At 40.2% G+C, this 18,929-nt stretch overlaps 1 pseudogene; it reads left to right on the forward strand.

The window, feature by feature from the left end:
• The first annotated feature begins 542 nt into the window (after nt 1-542).
• The window catches only part of LOC103276850, a 20,657-nt pseudogene continuing 2,270 nt past the window's right edge, over nt 543-18,929 (forward strand).

Consider the following 18,929-nt stretch of genomic DNA (forward strand, 5'->3'; position numbering starts at 1 on the left):
GCGTGGCTCAGAGGGGAGGAGGGCGAGGCTCAGGGGAAGGGCGTGGCTTAGATGGCGAGCGCGTGGCTCAGACGGCGGTTCCGGCTGCGGTTCCGCAGCGCTTCGCTGTGAGAGGAGGCAGCGTCCGGCCTGGGGGTGCCACACAGAGCCGGCTCCGATGACAAGGGTCTCTTTGACCCACTGTGTCCTTTCCTCGTGGATTGTGTTTTCCAGAGCCGGGAGGCTCCTAACCCTACTTCCGGCTTCCATTCCGCTTCCGCCCGCGGCGCGCAAGGGCTCCTCACACGCCTTTACCAGGCCGGCGCTCATACCCTCTCTCAAACACGCGTACAGTCACTCTCACACCAAGCACAGACACACAAGTACACACACTCTCACACGCGCGCACGCACACACACCGCGCTCACACACGCGTACACACGCTCTCACACCGCGCACACACACACCGCGCGCCCACACCGCACACACACACTCTCAGACGCGAGCACGCGTATACACACTCACACACACACACACACACACACACACGCTCACACGCACGCATGCGCGCACGCACACACTCTCGTGCGCCCTCTGTCCCCGCACCCCAGGCACTGCTGGCGCCCCGCCACCCCTCTCCGCGGGACTCCAGAACCCTGGCCGCCCTGGACCCGGCCGCCTGCCCGCAGGAGCCTCGCCCGCCGAGCGCCGCCGCAGCGTCGATGTCGCGGGACGCGGGGGGACTCCGCGAAGCTGCTTGTGCGTGGCGCGGACTCTCCGGCGCTCTCCGGCAGCCGCGGCCGGGGAAGCGCCGCGAACCGCGGCTGAGCCACGGGGGACGGGTGGGACCGGCGGGAGTGCCCCAGGGCCGGGCAGGTGGGTGTGTGCATGCGTGTGAGATATGTGTGCTGTGTGTGTACGCGTATGCGATGTGGATGGCGTGTGTAAGTGTGTGAAGTGTGTATGTGTGTGAGAGGTGTAGGTGATGTGTATGTGGTGTGTGTGAGGTATGTCTGTGGTGTATATCGGGTGTGTTTGCGTGAGGTGTGTGCATGTGTGTGGGATGTGAATGTGATGAGGCTGAGGTGTGTGACATGCACGCGTATGTACCTGAGGTGTGTATATAAAGTATGTGAGGCACGTGTGCGTGAGCTATGTGTATGTGTCTGAGATGTGTATGTGGTATTGGGAAGTGTGTGTGTGTGTGTGTGTGTGAACTGACGTTAACTCCGGGCTTTCTCAAGTTAAGAAAATGTCTCTTGATCACCATTCTTTCACAGTGCTTCACTAGTATACGTAGTAAATGCTCCTAAACAAGTTTTTGGTATTTATTAAAATAATTTTGACTTTCTATTAACTGTTCATGAGATATTTTATATTAATTTATGGTTTTCTTGTATTCTTTTTTTTTTTTAGTTGGAGTCTCACTCTGTTGCCCAGGCCAGAGTGCAGTAGCACACTCACAGCCATGGCAGCTTCAACCTCCTGGGCTCAGGCGATCCTTCCTCCCCAGCCTCCCGAGTAGCTGGAACCACAGGCATGTGCCACCATGCCCTGGCTAATTTTTAAAAAATGTATTGCAGAGGCAAGGTCTACCCAAGTTGCCCAGGCTGGTCATGAACCCCTGGGCTCAGACAATCCTCTTGTCTCCGCTACCCAAAGTGCTGGGATTACAGGAGTGTGTCACTGCGCCCAGCTGTATTGTGTTCTTACATAGGTCTCCCTATGTTGCCTAGGCTATTGAACTCCTGGGCTCAAGGCGTCCTCCCGCCTTGGCCTCCAAAAGTGCTAGGATTACAGGTGTAAACCACCATGCTTGGCCTAAAGCCTTTTTTTATTTTGAAATTTAATTAATTAATTTTTGAGTTGGAGTCTCACTCTGTCACTCAGGCTGGAGGGCAGTGGCATGCTTCCGGCCATCGTAGCCTCGATCTGCTGGACTCAGGCAGCCCTTCTACCTCAGCCTTCCTATTAGCTGGAACTACAGGCACCAACACGCCTGACAATTTTTTTTGATTTAGTGTGGAGATGAAATCTCACCAAGTTGCCCAGGCTGGTCTGGATCTGGTGAACTCAGGCCATCCTCTCATCTCGGCCTCCCAAAGTGTTGGGATTATAGGTATGAGCCACAGTGCCCATCCCCTAAAGCCTTTTTTTAAACTCAAGAAACAAAATGTTGCAGATAAATTTGAAGTTCTCTTTGCTTTCTATTTTGTTTCATTTTTTCTTCTTTTTTCAGGAGTCAGTGATATCCTGAATTTACTGTATATCTTTACAGACTATTATTTTCAACACATAGTTTTACTTATGCACATCTAGGAATAATATATAACATAGTTGTATGTGCATGTTTAGTTTATATAAATGATGTAGTTCTATAAGTATACTTCCGCATCTAATTTTTTAACTCTACATTTGCTTCTGATATCTATGTCAGTGTATTAGTTTATTCTCTTAAAGTGGTTCATAGTATTCCTAAATAGTTAAATGTTTCCAAAATTTGGTTTTACAATGTTAAAATGACCATTCTTATCCCCCTGAAAACATTATTGACATGCTTTTTTTTCTTTTCTCTAAGGTATAAACCAAAATGTGAAATTGATGAATCAGAGGTCATATAAAACTTTTTTCTTTTTAAAAATTAAATTAAATTTAATTTTAAGAATGTAGGGTACAATTCAGGATTAGGTATATAAGTGGTCCGTGTACAGGTAAAGTTTGGGCCTTCCTTTGGTCCCTGCTTTGTCTGGTTTGAGATCAGGTGCTCTTATTGATGTTAACGTTTTTCAGTTTTATTGGAAACTACCAAATTCTCTCCATAATGTTGTTCCCCTTTATATAGTGACCAATAATGAACAAGAGTCCCAATTTTTCTATGTCTTGGACAAGGTTTCATATTGTGAGGCTTACAAATGTTTGCTAGTCTAAAGGGACAAAATGGCATCTCATCTTTGTCTTCCTTTACATTTTTCCAATTACTTTCAGGCTAAACATCTTCTCATATGTTTATTGGCTAATTACTGTTCTGTGAATATCTATTCGTTTCTTTTTTCCCATTTTTCTGCTGGGTTGTCTGCTTTCATCTTTTTTTGTTTGTTTGTTTGTTTTGTTTTGTTTTGTTTTGAGTTGGCGTCTCACTGTGTCGCCCAGACTGGAGTGCAGTGGCCGCTCCCGGCCACCGCAGCCTCCACTTGCTGGGCTCCGGCGATCCTTCCGCCTCAGCCTTCTGAGTAGCCAGAATTACAGGCGTGTGCTACCACACCCAGCTGATTTCTGATTTATTGTAGAGATGAGGTCTCGCTGCCCAGGCGGGTCTCGAACCCGCGGGCTCAGGCAATCCACTCACCTCAGCCTCCCAAAGGCACGGGATTACAGGCTGAGCCACCGAGCCCGGCTCATCTTATTAATTTATAGGCATTCTTTATATATTCATTTCCATGGTGCAAATATAATCTTTTAACCTGTGCTTGTCTTTAAAAAAAACTTATATTTTGAAAGAATTATAGATTCACTAGGAGTTTCAAAGATAGTAGAGAGGTCTTATGTACCTTTCCCCCAATAGTTACAGCCAGTTCCCACAATAGTTACATTATTATAGCACATCAAACCAGGAAATTGACATTTGTGCATAGTTCTAGTGTATCTTTGTGTCCCCACAACCCCAGTCAAGATAGAAAACATTCCCATCACCACAAAGATCTCCCTCATGCTACACCTTTATGGTCACACTCTCTTACCTCCCCCTTTCCACCATCCTTAATCACTAGCAACCACTAATCTATAATCTATAACTTTGTAATTTCAAGAGTAGTATATAACTGGAATCATATAATATGTGACCTTTTGAAATTAGCCCTTTTCATTCAGCATAATGCTCTTAAAATTGTGAATGGAAGATTGGCCAGACCGACACCATCTTGTTCCTGAACACCATTTTGTACTGCCTTCCAGTAGAATAAACTTACTGATGCTGCAGGCAAAAATTGCTGCCACTTATGAAAGACCTCATGCTGATTGAACTCTTCCCAAAATTTGTAATCAAGGATTTTTGCCTAGAATCCCTTGCCCTGGGCAATGAACTGTCACAATGATGATTTTTCCACAATCAGAACAACCAATTTATAGATGAACTAATTGTACTAGCTTCCTCATTTTCCCTTTAACAATATACCCAGAAAATTGCCTGATAGGACATAATACCTGACACTCCTGGAATCTGTGCTCTTTGTGCTGCAATTTTAAAACCACCAGAAATTCCAGGTTTGTGATTTTTTTTTTTTTTTGTCAGTGAAATCCATCCATTTGTTGTGTGTATCCATACTTGTTCAGTTTAGTTTCTGAGTGGTACTCTGTGGTATAGACTTATTAAAGTGGAACATTTCACCCATTGTAAAAATTTTAAAATTTTACATTTAAAACTATGATGCATTTTGAGTTAATTTTTGAATAAGGTGTGAGGTTTAGGTTTAGATGTTTTGTTTTTGCCTATTTACTTCTAATTGCTCTGGCACTATTTGTTGAAAAGACTATCTATCCTCTATTGAATTGTTTTTGTACCTTTGTCAAAAATCAGTTGGCTATTAGCTGGATATGGTGGTGCATGCCTGTAGTTCCAGCTACTTGGAAAACTGAGGTGGAAGGATCACCTGAGGCCAGCAGGTCGAGGCTGTGGTGGTCGGGAACGTGCCACTGCACTCCAGCCTGGGTGACAGAGTGAGATTCCAGCTTTAAAAAAAAAAATCAGTTGGCTGCACTTGTGTGGAGCTATTTCTGGGTTATTTATTCTGTTTCATGAATCTATACATCCATTCCTTTGCCAATATTGCATTGTCTAAATTACTATAGCTTTATGGTAAGTCTTAATATCAGAATGATTTCTTCTACTTCTTTTAAAAAAAATTGTGTTACCTGTCCTAGTTCCTATGACTTTCCATAAAATTAAAAAAAATAATTTTGTGTGTATGTACAGAAAATCTTCCAGGGATTTTGATAGGAGTTATGTCAAACCTACATAACAATTTGGGGAGATTTAGCTTTATTATGTTGAGTGTTCCAATTCATGAATACAGTATGTCTCTCCATTTATTTAAATCTCCTTTGATTTCTTTTACAAGCATTTTTGATTTTTTTTTTTTTCTGAGTTTGTGTCTTACTCTGTTGCCCAGGGTGGAGTGCAATGGCATGTTCATGGCCACCGCAACCTCAACCTGCTGGGTTCAGGTGATCCTTCTGCTTCAACCTTCCAAATAGCTGGAACTACAGGCGTGCGCCACAACGCTTGGCTAATTTTTTGATTTATCGTAGAGATGAGGTCTTGCCAGGTTGCCCAGGCTGGTCTTGAAACTCTGGGCTCAGGCAATCCTCTCACCTCTGCCTCCCAAATTGCTGGGATTATAGGCGTGAGCCACTACGCCCAGCCGCGTTTTGGAAATTTTAATACATGAGACCTATACATGTTTTGTTAGATTTATGCCCAAGTTTATTTTTTGAGTGATTGTAAATTATATTATAATTTTAATTTTGTTTTCTACATGTTTATTTCTTGTATGTAGAAATATAATTGATTTTTTAATGTTGGTCTTATATTTGTATCTAAGACCTTACCAAACTCATTTATTTGCTCTGAAGTTTTAAAAATATATCCCTTGGATTTTCTAGATTAACTATTATATCACCTGCAAATGTACAGTTTTTTTTTTTTGAGTTGGAGTCTCACTCTGTCGCCCAGACTGGAGTGCAGTGGCCGCTCCCGACCACCGCAGCCTCGACCTGCTGGGCTCCGGCGATCCTTCCGCCTCAGCCTTCTGAGTAGCTGGAATTACAGGCATGTGCTACCACGCCCGGCTGATTTTTTGATTTATTGTAGAGATGAGGTCTTGCTGCCCGGGCGGGTCTCGAACCCACGGGCTCAGGCAATTCGCTCACCTCAGCCTCCCAAAGGCACGGAATTACAGGCTGAGCCACCGAGCCCGGCTCAGTTTGTTTTTTTTTTAATAGAAGTCTCACTCTGTCTCCCAGGTTGGAGTGCAGTGACATGCTCATGGCCACTGCAGCCTCAACCTGCTGGCCTCAGGCAATCTTTCTACCTCAGCCCTTCAAGTAGCTGGAAACACAGGCATAGGCCACCACACCTGGCTAATTTTTTAATTTATTGTAGAGATGAGATCTCACCAACTTACTAGGGCTGATCTTGAACCCTGGGTTCAGTCAATCCTCTAGCCTCAGCCTCCCAAAGTGCTGGAATTATAGGTGTGAGCCACCGCGCCCAGGTATAGGTATAGTTTCATTTTTCCTCTATGCTTGTCTCTTTAACATTTTCTGGTATAATTTGTCAGAAGTTTTAAGATTTTTATCTAGGCAACCTCTGTTTCCATTGAAGTTTGCGTGTGTGTGTGTGTCTCTGTGTGTGTGTGTATATAGATAGATAGATAGATAGATAGATAGATAGATAGATAGATAGAATATATATAAACTCTCTATATATAGAGAGAATTGAGGTCTTACTCTGTCACCCAAACTGTAGTGCAGTGGCACAATCACTGCTCACCGCAGCCTTGCACTCCTAGTCTGAAGGGATCCACCCTCCTCAGCCTCCTGAGTAACTGGGACTATAAAGGAACGCTACCATGTCGGGCTAATTTATTTATTTATTTTTGTAGAGACAAGGTCTCACTATGTTGCCCAGACTGTTCTCAAATTCCTGGTCTCAAGCACCTCTCCTGCCTCAGCTTCTCAAAGTGCTGGAATTACAGGCATGAGCCACTGTGCCCAGTCTACAGTTTATAATTTATTTTTTATTTTATTTATTTATTTTATTTTTTACAGTTTATAATTTTTATGTCTTGTTTAAGAATGTAGTATCTTTCTTAGATATAAAAATTTTTTAATGTGTTCATGTGTTCTGTCTGGTGACATTTTACATATGACTTTTGCTTACCTTTATTTTTTTTAAACAGGAATTGACCCATTTTTCTTGGGTCTTGTTGTCAAATATGTTTTATAAAATGAGTGCTGTCACTGATATTAGGGAGTTTATTCCAGAAGGGTCCTGTGTGCCAGAGTCATAAAAACTCTCCTAACTTCTGGGAGGCCTATTAATTCAAAAGACAAGTTTACTCCATGATTAAGAGTCTAGATTTTGATTAAGAGCAACAACCTTTAGAGTTAAATACCCCTTGACTTGAGCATCAACCATATGACTCTGAGCATGTCCCTTCACTAGTAAAATGAAGATTTTACCAGCATTTGTTGTGAGAAGGCAATAAGATAATGTATATAAAGTCTTTGGTATAGTATCTGGCTCAATAAATGTTAGTTATTTCAGCACACAAGGAATGACACAAACTTCCTACAGTGCTCTCAATTTTTTTTTTTTTTTTTAGTTGGAGTCTCACTCTGTCGCCCAGACTGGAGTGCAGTGGCTGCTCCCAGCCACTGCAGCCTCGACCTGCTGGGCTCCGGGGATCCTTCTGCCTCAGCCTTCCAAGTAGCTACAGGGGCACACTATCACACCCGGCTAATTTTTTGATTTATTGTAGAGAGGCGGTCTCGCCAAGTTGCCCAGGCTGGTTTCAAACCCATGGGCTCAGGCAATCCACTCACCTCAGTCTCCCAAAGTGCGGGATTACAGGCTGAGCCATGGAGCCCGGCTAGTACTCTCAATTTTTATCTGGACTTGATTGATTTGGTCTTCTTGTATGAAAACGCCTGATTCCAGAGTTTTTTTTTTTTTTTCTTTAGAGACAGGGTCTCACTCTGTTGCCCAGGAGGGTGTGTAATGATGCAATCTCGCTCACTGCAGCCTCAAATCCCTGGGCTCAAGCAGTCCTGAGTAGTTAGGTCCTCAGGTGTGTGCCACGATGCCAGGCTAATTGTAAAAAATTATTCGTAGAGACAGGATCTTGCTGTGCTGTCCAGGCTGGTCTCAAACTCCTGGCCTCAAGCAATTCTCCTATCTTGCCCTCTCTAACTGCTGGGATTACAGGTGAGAGCCACCCCATGCCTGGTCCTGATCCCAGACCTTAATAGGGAATTTTGCATTTGGCTACGCAAGCTTTGACATATATATCCTGGTTCTCTCCTCACATTTGGATCTTTCTTTCTTCTATTTGTTTATTTTTAAATTATTGTTATTTAAAGACAGGGTCTCCCTCTGTCCACCCAGGCTGTGGAGCAATCATGGCTCACTACAGCCTCAAACTCCTGCACTGAAGTGATCCTCCTGCCTCAGCTTCCAGAGTAGCTTGGACTACAGGTGTGCCACCATGCCTGGGTAATTTTTTAATGTTTTGTACAGACAGAGTCTCACTATGATGCCTAGGCTGGTTTCCAACTCCTGGCCTCAAGCGATCCTTCATCTCAGCCTATTTCTCTCTTTCAACATTTGTCTTAGCTACTGACTTTTAATCTGGAGTGAGAAGTAGTCTTTCATAAACAGTTCCCACCCATGATTAGGCCCATTTTGGTTCCTATCCATTGGGTTGGAAAAAAAGACGAACAATTCAGACAACAGACATGAATTGCCATAAATCACTAGGTCCCTCAGTTTACTTCTAAATGCCTCTCCCTATTTCTATCTAGTCAACCACAGGACCATATTAATTTTATTTCCTGTGTCTCAGATGTGCGCAATTCTTTTGGTCTTCACTACTACCGCTAAGGCCCAGGCTATCATCATTCTCACAGAATTACTGAAAAGCCCTCTCTACTGGTTTGTTTCTCTCTAATTGGATCTCCACCTTGAATTAATACTGTATCCCCACCTTCAAAAGTTACAATACAGTAAAATTAATATTTTTGGTGTCTAGTTCTCTGAGTTTTAACATATGGATATATTCTTATAATTACCACCATAATCTGGACATAGAACAGTTTCATCAACTCAAAAACCTTCTCTGTACTACCCTTTTTTCATCACACCCTCCCCCTTCCCATAACCTTTGGCAACCACAGATCTATTCTTTATCAGTAATGTGTCTTTTAAAAATGTCTGTTGGCCGGGCACAGTGGCTCAGCCTGTAATCCCAGCACTTTGGGAGGCTGAGGCAAGAGGATTGTCTGAGACTGGGGGTTCGAGATCAGCCTGGGCAACTTGGTGAGACCTTGTCTCTACAATAAATCACAAAAACTAGCCAGGCACAGTGGTGTGTGTCTGTAGTTTCAGCTATTTGGAAGACTGAGGCGGAAGAATTGCCTAAGCCCAGCAAGTCCGTGAGCATGCCACTGCACTCCAGCCTGGGCAACAAGAGTGAGACTCCAACTAAAAAAAAAAAAAAAAAAATGTTTATGTCATCCCCATCCTCAAGCACTTCTTTGGCTTCCTACTGCTGTAAGTCATGGGCCTTTTCTAATTCTCTAGCTTCCTCTTTCACTGGCCAGACTGAGCATCTCTCTGCTGCTTCAATACACCATTCTCTTTGCTGATTTCAGGCCTTTCCACATACTATTCACTCAGATTGTAATGCTTTAATTCCTTCTCCTAACCATTGATTCCTTTACTGGCCTAATTTGGATCTTAGCTTAAATATCCTTTCCTCCAGGAAGGCTTCCCTGTTCATTTAGGTTCACTGTTGCTAAGTGTTTCCCCTTATTCTGCATTACTGCAATTGCTTTATTCAGTCATGTTTCCTTCCAGACTGTATGTTCTTAGAGACAGGGACGACACCCATCCTTGATTAGCTACTGAATCTTCAGCCCACAGCACCTAGGAGGCACTCAATACATATTTCTAAATAAATAAATGAATGCATTTTGTGTGTCCTTGCAATGTATTTATTTATCAATGTGAAATACATGTTGCAGAGTGAAGATGGAGGAGCAAAATTCATCCTTGGTGGCAGAATTATCTTACTAAGACTTGGTCATCAATGTAGGAGAAGTGACTGTTGGAGAAGAAAACAGAAAGAAGTTGCAGAAAATTCAGGAAGATCAAGAGAAGGCATGAGTTATATGGACTACGTGCGCTTTATTAAACTCAGGAGGAAGAGTGATTCAGATGACAAAAGAGGATGAATGTCTTTGATGGGGACTGTAGTTGGAAGAGTCTTTGAGAGAATCTATTCAGTTTTCACATTTGCTGACTTTCATCAAGATCAAGCAACGAGGGAGGTATTTTTGCATTTTTGTTAAATCTTGAAACAGTGAGTCGTTCCCGGAAGACAGTTCTGCCAAGCACCACATTTGCAGCCTGAGTTCTTTACTATACCATAGATCTGAGACCCCTAATATTTTCACATCGACAAGAGACACATTCTACTTTCTAAAAACCAAGTAAAGGAATACAACAATCTAGGAAAGAACCTTCAGGTAAAATTCTCAAAGTTACACAGCAAGACCTCAATAACTCAGATCCTGCTGACTTAATTTTCCAAAAAGACCCTCTTGAATATGGTGAAATCCTGCCTTTTCCTGAGTCTTAATCCATAGAGTTTAAAAATTCTCTATACACCACATTCAAGAATATGTAAGAAAAGAAATATAGCACCAGGGTTTGTCTGCATTTGCAAACACCAAGGGAGATTATCTTTTTATTGGAGTGGATGACATGAGTAAGAAAGCCCTGGAATATGCAAAAGAAAATGTTGACCCTGTCTCTTTGAGAAGGGAAATAGAAAAAGCAGTATACAAATTACCTCATGTTCATTTTCGCCAGTCCCAATGCCGGATCAAGTTCGTACTTAAAATCTTGGATGTGTTAGCCTGGGGGGAGCTATATGGTTATGTTTGATCAGAGTGGAGCCTTTCTGTGTGGTATTCTCAAAAGCTCCCAATTCATGGATAGTAAAGGACAAGCGGGCCTGCAGCCTGACAGCTGAGGAATGGGTAGGCATGATGACAGACACAGATCTAGGTAAGAGAGAAAAAAGCTACTCTCTTCATGTCCTTTCTATTTTTTTTTTTTTGGCACCAGCATGTTAAGCAAGTTTTCTTTTGCTTCTTATGACTTTAAACGTCTTACATCCACTAAACACTTTATTTTACATCTCCAAGTACCCCACTTTGCATATGTGATAAAATTGTATTGGGTAATCAGAAACCTAAGTCAGATGTCTTATAAGTGGTATTTTTCTACATGAGAAGCTGAAAAGAATATTATTTGGGAATGGTTGCCCTTGCACTGGTGTACTGGAACTGACTTTCACTGGTTTGAGAGTCCATTATTAAAATTTCAGGAGTTTTGGGGCCAATTGTTAAAAACAGCCCTTATTAAAAATTTATATACAAATCGGGACCCCCAAAATTCAAAATTTATTTACTAAAGATTGTGTATTTATTCTTGCATGTTTAATCTTCAGTCATCTTCAAAGTACTTTCCATATGATGCAATACACTTACTGAGGTACTTTTTCCATTGTTCGGAACAGGTTTTGAACTCATCAATTTTGATGACTTTTAGTACTTCTGCTGTTTTTTTGTTTCACCTCTTCCACATTGGCAAAATATTTTCTGTTGAGGACTTTTTTATCTGGGGAAACAAAAAAAAGTTGCTCTGGACAAGATTGTGTAAATAAGGATACAGGTGGGGTATAGGGGTCCTGCTGTTTTTTGGTCAAAAACTGCTGAATAGTCAGGCGTGGTGTGGATAGGTGTACTGGTAAGTCACCCATCATGAGATGGGCAAATGCATTGAAAAAAATCTCCAAAAGAAAAAAAAGAATTAACTGAATCCGAACTCAGCCTCTTACAACAACACTAGTTGGTACATTGATGCCAGTGGGTTTCTAGAACATTTCCCTATTGGAACAAGCCTGTACTACATGAGGACCACCATCCAAAAAATAATTCTGGCTTTTTTGGGGGTCCCCTTTCATATACTTACAGTTAAATAAATTATATTAGAAACAAATGTAATAAATACAAACTCACCATTTTTTAATTATTTACTAAATTGTACCATTCTCTATGCTTGTGAAGTTATTCACATCTATTTTGTCTGTATGGTGGAAATATATAAAATGGAGTGCTACTGTGCATTTCTACCCAACTCTGCATTTAGTGATAATCACATTGGGAGCTTGAACTTGTCCATAGTGGGAGTATTTACACCATAGAAATTGACAATTGACTACGAATGAGGGATCTAGTCTCAGCTAGACCTTGTTCTTAAACCTTTATCAGTATAATACTGCTTCCTTGGGTTGCTTGCTCGAAGTATTAAAACTCCTTCGGACCTAAGTTTGCTGCAACCTCATAAGAATACCACTGCCTAAATTAAGATGTAGTCTGTCTCTTGAACCTTAGGGACATTGGCGACTGTGTAGCTCAGGAACACAAGAAAGTAGCTCAGAGTGAGGAGGGTCATCCCAGAGGAAAAAAAAAAGAGTATGCAAGGTTTGTCCTCAGTACCTTTTCATATTCTTCTTGTGCCTTTTTTTCTTGTCCTCTTGATAGTCTGTCTTTACCTCTACTAATCACCATGTACCCCTTATGCTCTAAGCTAGAAGCCATAATCTGTTCTACTTCTCAGCTCCTAACAATTTAAAATATGTTTTTTTGCCTTGCATTACTACTGCTTCTCAAACATATTTCCATATTTACCACATTATACTATAATTTGATGAACTGTCACATCTCTCTGAAATGACTGAGAACATGCCAAGCCTGGAGAGAAAGAAAAACACTTAAAAATTGGTACGCAGTCTTCTGAGTGAAGTGAATGAGTAGTTGTAAAACTGACTCTCCTCTCCAAAACACATGAAAAAGTTGAACAATGTACTGTCTAATGTCCTTTGATTTTACACAGTTTTTCATAATAACTTTAGGAATAAGCGTAGGTGTATGTCTTCGAGATCCTTCAATGATAAGATGATGTTTAACAGAGTTAAGAGTTGGGTTGACAGGGGATGTTAGAAGTTTGAGCAGGCATGTAAAATAGGACACATACACACACATGTGTATTTAAAGAATGTGCTATGCATCATAAGAGACATACAAACAAAATGCTATTCAGATACAGAGAATGGAGAATTATACTGAATGGCAAAACACTTGTACATTCAAACTTCCAAATGATGACTCTTCAGTGGTGGGTTTTGGCAAACTTGGTATAAAGTCACTTGTCCAGACAGAGTGATGGGAGTTATTTTGCCATTATTTCTCATATCACACCACTGAGAAAGTCATATATTCCTCTCATTGATAAGGCCTCTTTCAGTCATGAAGAGATGAACTAACCTGTCAGAATGACATGAGTTTCCTTTCTTTGTTAAGATTTTCTATGGTTGTCCAAGGACTTTGAATCTTTGCTGAATTTATCTAGTGGGCCTCCTCTTAGCAGACCAATGTACTCCAAGAAAGGCCTGGAACATAAAAAGGAGCCCCAGCAATTCTTATTTTCAGGTATTTATGAGTCGCATACTTAACACTAGTTAGTTTCTATGTTAAGATAAAAGGAGATAAATTGTTAGGTTGTGTTTTTAACAATCCTGAAAGTATACTCTGCAAACCCATATGTATGAGGTAATGATGTTACAAGCCTACTGGTGACAAGAGGTTTACAAATGGGCCCTCACTGACCATTTTTAAAAGGACATTCACTGGCTGAGGAGGTGCCATATATAGAATTCAGGAACATTATTTGGTCTTGTAAATCCCAAATCTGACTGATCATCAGTATTTCTGGTTATTTTTAAAAATACAAATATATGGTCTCCACTCTGGTCTTAATAAATTTGAATATCCTGGGATAGTGACTTGTAATGTGTGTTTTTATCAAGTTACCCTCATGATTCTGATGTTCATCCAGTTTGGAAACCTTTTATTTAGTCAAACTAGAACCATACAATGTATCAGGGAGCAAAAAAAGCTGCCCACTCCTTTCAGATTTTCCAGAGGAGTGGTGATTATGAATATTAAAAAAGAATATAAATCTAGATCAAGATGTAAAACAAAGTAAATACAATAAAAATGAATTATGAATACTTTTTTCAGTATTTCAGATAAAGATATCATGCAAAACAAATAAAATAAAGATGAATTTTAAATTTTAACAAATTTTCTTCAATATTTAGGTTTAACACAAAAACAATACTTCAGGACCCAGGACAATATCGCTTCTCTCACCTCATCTCTTGTTTCCATGTTAGGCTTTGCTATTGCTGCCTTCCTTCTAGAACCCTAGAAAGGGAAAGCCAGTTGTTTAAGTCTATGCAATAAATCAACAGCTTATCTGACACTGGAATTTAACACAGATGTTACATATAGATGTATAAAAATCTACCAAGCATCATTAAATTAATAGACAATTAATCACTGCCCCTATTAAATTTTCCTTTTTCTTTTTTCTAGTTGAGGTGAGGTCTTTGCATTCATTTTATATCAAATTTGTATTTTAAAAACTGTTCACAATAAACAGTATAACATCTAAGAGTAAACGTAAGTATTACAAATCACTTTCAAAACTCAGTAAGCTCCATTTTAATAGAGCTTATTAGCATGGATAAATTATAACTAAAACAAATATTGGGCTATATGTTCATAGAGCAACAATCCATTATCTTTGTATTTAAAAATCAATTTTTTTTGTTTGTTTTTTTTTTGAGTCCGAGTCTCACTCTGTCATCCAAGTTGGAGTGCAGAGGCATGCTGCTCATGGCCACCACAGCCTCGACCTGTTGGACTCAGGCGACCCTTCCCTCTCAGTCTTCCAAGTAGCTGGAACCACAGGCATGAGCCACCAAGCCTGGCTAATATTTTTTTTTTTTTTTTTTGAGTTGGAGTCTCACTCTGTCACTCAGACTGGAGTGCAGTGGCCGCTCCTGGCCACCGCAGCCTCAACCTGCTGGGCTCTGGTGATCCTTCCACCTCAGCCTTCCAAGTAGCTGGAACTACAGGCGCGCGCTACCACGCCTGACTGATTTTTTAAAATTTATTTATTGTAGAGATGAGGTCTCATCAGGTTGCCCAGGTGGGTCTCGAACCCGCGGGCTCAGGCAATTCACTCACCTCGGCCTCCCAAAGTGCTGGGATTACAGGCTGAGCCACTGAGCCTGGCCTGGCTTATTTTTTGATTTATTGTAGAGACGAGGTCTCGCCAAGTTGCCCAGATTGGTCTCGAACCCCTGAGCTCAGGTCATCCTCTTGCCTCCGCCTCCCAAGTGCTGGGGTTACAGGCGTGAGCTACCAAAAATTAATTTTTCAAAAATATTACCAAACATCTGAGAAATAGGCATTTTCAACACTATTTAAATTGTTCTAGAGTCATAGAAAAAAACTGAAAATTCCTAAATCAGCTGGTCTCAATTGCTCATACCTGTAATCCCAGCACTTTGGGAGGCGGAGGCAAGAGGATTGCCTGAACCCATGGGTTTGGGACCATCCAGGCAACTTGGTGAGACCTCACCTCTATAATAAATAAAAAAAATTATTTTTTTTTATAACCATCCAGCTACTTGGCAGGCTGAAGCGGAAGGATCGCCTAAGCCCAACAGGTAGAGGCTGTGGTGGCCATGAGTGTGCCACTGCACTCCAGCCTGGGTGAAAGAGTAAGACTCTGACTCAAAAAAAAAAGAAAAGAAAAGAAAAGAAAATTCCCAAGTCAATTTTCAAGTGTGAGTAACAGTAATTGCAAAACTTGACACAGATTGCAAAAAAAGAGTACTCTTGCTTGTGAGTGAAAACACAAAGACAGAATTCCAGATATAAGGATGGATTAACATTGAGTTATTGTAATTTATCATTTCTATATATCTATGCAGAAAAATTACATGATTGTCTTCTAATACACTAAAAATCATTTGAAGAAACTCAGTACATTTTTTTTATTTTTAAAAGGCTCTCAGTAAAATAGCAACCCATAGATAACTCTTTTTCTTTTTTTGAGTCAGAGTACTCTGTCACCCAGGCTGGAGTGGAGTGGCACACTCATAGCCACCCCAACATGGAACTGCTGGACTCAAATAATCCTTCTGCTTCAGCCCTCGAGTAGCTGGAACTACAGGCGTGTGCTACCATGCCCAGCTATTTTTTATTTTAGAGAGGAGGTCTCACCAAGTTGCCCAGGCTGGTCTTTAACCCCTGGGCTCAGGCAATCCTCTCACCTCAGCCTCTCAAAGTGCTGGGATTACAGGCTTAAGCCACTGTGCCCAGCCAGATAACTGTTTAATATATATATATATATATATATATGGAGATATATCTCTCTATATATATATCTATATATATAAATATATCTCCACTGAGACTGTCATGTTAATTGGGAGAGATTAGAGGCATACTATTAAGTTCAGGAACAAAAATCATGTGCACTATTACAACTACTATGTAGTATTAATTAGCTAATGCAATTAGATAACAAAGAAATTTGAGGGATAAAAATTGAAGATGATAAGACTATATATATGAAAATTTAAGAGAATTAAATAAAAAATTTGTAAACAATAATGTAATTCAACAGAATGAATATACTGTAAATAATTATATTTCATAGTATGATAAGAAGCATATGTAAAAATAAATATGCAAATTCAATATTCTTAATATAATGTGCAATGAAAGAAAATACTCAATTTTCTTTCTTTCTTTTTTTTTTAAGTTGGAGTCTCACTCTGTTGCCCAGACTAGAATGCAGTGGCATACCCATGGCCTTCTCAGCCTCAACCTTCCAAGTAGCTGGAACCACAGGCATGTGCCACCACACCTGGCTAATTTCTTGATTTATTGTAGAAATGAGGTCTCACCAAGTTGCCCAGGCTGGTCTCGAACTCCTGGACTCAGGTAATCCTCTCGTTTCTGCCTCCCAAAGTGCTGGGATTATAGCTGTGAGCCACTGGGCCCAGCTCTCAATTTTCAAATGCCATAAAAAGTTAAAATATCTATGATAAAAAATTAAAGCAATATTGTAAGAAAATTGAATGAAGAATACTTGAATCAATGGAAACATATGTTCTTTGGAGGAAAAATCAACATCCTAAAGTTATCAATTCTCCTGAGGTTACTTTATATATCAATAAAAAACACCAAGAGATTATTTTAAGCTAGCAATCTTATTCTAAAGTTCCAGTAGAAGAATAAGCAACGATTGCCAGGATACAAAACATGAAAAACAAGAGGGGCTATCCAGATATAAAATCATTATAAAGTCTCAAATAAAGAGTTTGGCATATAGTTAAACCAAAGGTACAGAATATAAGGTCTGGAAACAGATACAAACACATATAAGAATTTAATTTATGATGAAATTGGCCTCTCAAGTAAGCAAAGAAAGATGGTTATTGGGGTAACTGGGTAACAATTAATTTTCAAAAAGAAGAATTCAACAAAAAAAAAAAAGATGAATTTTATTTATTTATTTAGAGTTGGAGTCTCACTCTGTCACCCAGGCTGGAGTGCAGTGGCATGCTCCCTGCTACCGCAGCCTCGACCTGCTGGGCTCGGCTCAGGCTATCCTTTCACCTTGGCTTTCCAAGTAGCTGGAACCACAGGCATATGCTATGACACCTGGCTAATTTTTTCACTTATTGTAGAGACGAGGTCTTACCATGTTGCCCAGGTTGGTCTTGAACCCGTGGGCTCAGGCAATCCTTATACCTCAGCCCCCAGAGTGCTGGGATTATAGGCTTGAACCACTGTGCCCAGCCAAAAAAAGATGTATTTGTACTTCATGTCATATACTAACAAAAACTCCAAAGGGATCAAGAATTGAAAACTAAAAGAAACCTATTAAAGTTCTAGAAGAAAACATGGGCAAATGCCTTCATAATTTTTACATTTGGTTTTAAAAATCAGTATTTAAAATCCAGAAACCAAAAAAAGTAAATATCGATATGTATGACTGCATATAAATAATAAGCATTGTGCATGACTAAAGCCACAAACAGCAAAGTCAAATAACCATGACTATAACCATGTGGGAAAAATATTCGCAACTCATATCACAAAGGGCCAATGTCTCCAATACATAAAGAGCTTTCAGAAGTGGATAAGAATTTAAAAACAACAGAAAAATCAACAGACAACTCAGAGAAAGTAAAATTTAAATGACTCTAAAACATATGAAAAGATGCTAAATATTAATAAAAATAAAAGCCATGCAAATTAAAGTGAGATTTTTTTCATCCTTTAAATTGTAAAATAATGAAGCACTCTGACATTATCTCTTATTTGCTAGACTGTGGGGAAGCAAGCCTTCTCATATATTACTAGTGTGAGTGCATATTGGTACAACTACATTGGAGGACTTGAAAATATATACTAGAATTACAAATAAATTTACCCTTTGGGACATTATCTAATATGTATTATATATATTATATATATATGTATCTATCTATATGCCTGCCTACATACCAAATGTACAAGGTTACTTATTGAAGCATTATAATAGCAAAGTTATAGGAAAAAACACCAAGTACCTGTCAGTAGGGACTGATTAAATAAAATATGGCACATCCATAAAATGGCATGTTAGATATCTGTAAAATAAAAAAGAAGAAGAAAGGTTTTTTTGTGTACTGATATGGGAAAACCTGCAACATATATTACTAAGTTACTAAGTGAAAAATGTAGGTGCTGAAGTTTGCTACCTATTGTGTAAGAAAGTGAATCTTTTTATTTACATAAAGAAATTATGGAAGGATAGGTAAGAAGTTCTTTTTTTTTTTTTTTAAGGTACCTGTAATAAGAGAGAATGGTGGCATTGGGAAGGCAGGAACTGAAGTAAATAGGAGTAGAAGTGTATATCTAACCCTGAATTGTACCCCACATCTTTTTTTTTTTTTTTTTTTTTTGAGTTGGAGTCTCACTCTGCCGCCCAGCCTAGAGTGCAGAGGCCACTCCCGGCCACCGCAGCCTCGACCTGCTGGGCTCCGGCGATCCTTCCACCTCAGCCTTCGGAGTAGCTTGAACTACAGGCGCGCGCTACCACGCCCGGCTAATTTTTGATTTTATTGTAGAGATGAGGTCTCACCAAGTTGCCCAGGCGGGTCTCGAACCCGCGGGCTCAGGCAATCCAC

Source organism: Carlito syrichta, unplaced genomic scaffold, assembly GCF_000164805.1.
Source record: "Carlito syrichta isolate Samal-C Ts95f unplaced genomic scaffold, Tarsius_syrichta-2.0.1 Scaffold316387, whole genome shotgun sequence".
Classification (NCBI taxonomy): Eukaryota; Metazoa; Chordata; class Mammalia; order Primates; family Tarsiidae; genus Carlito; species Carlito syrichta.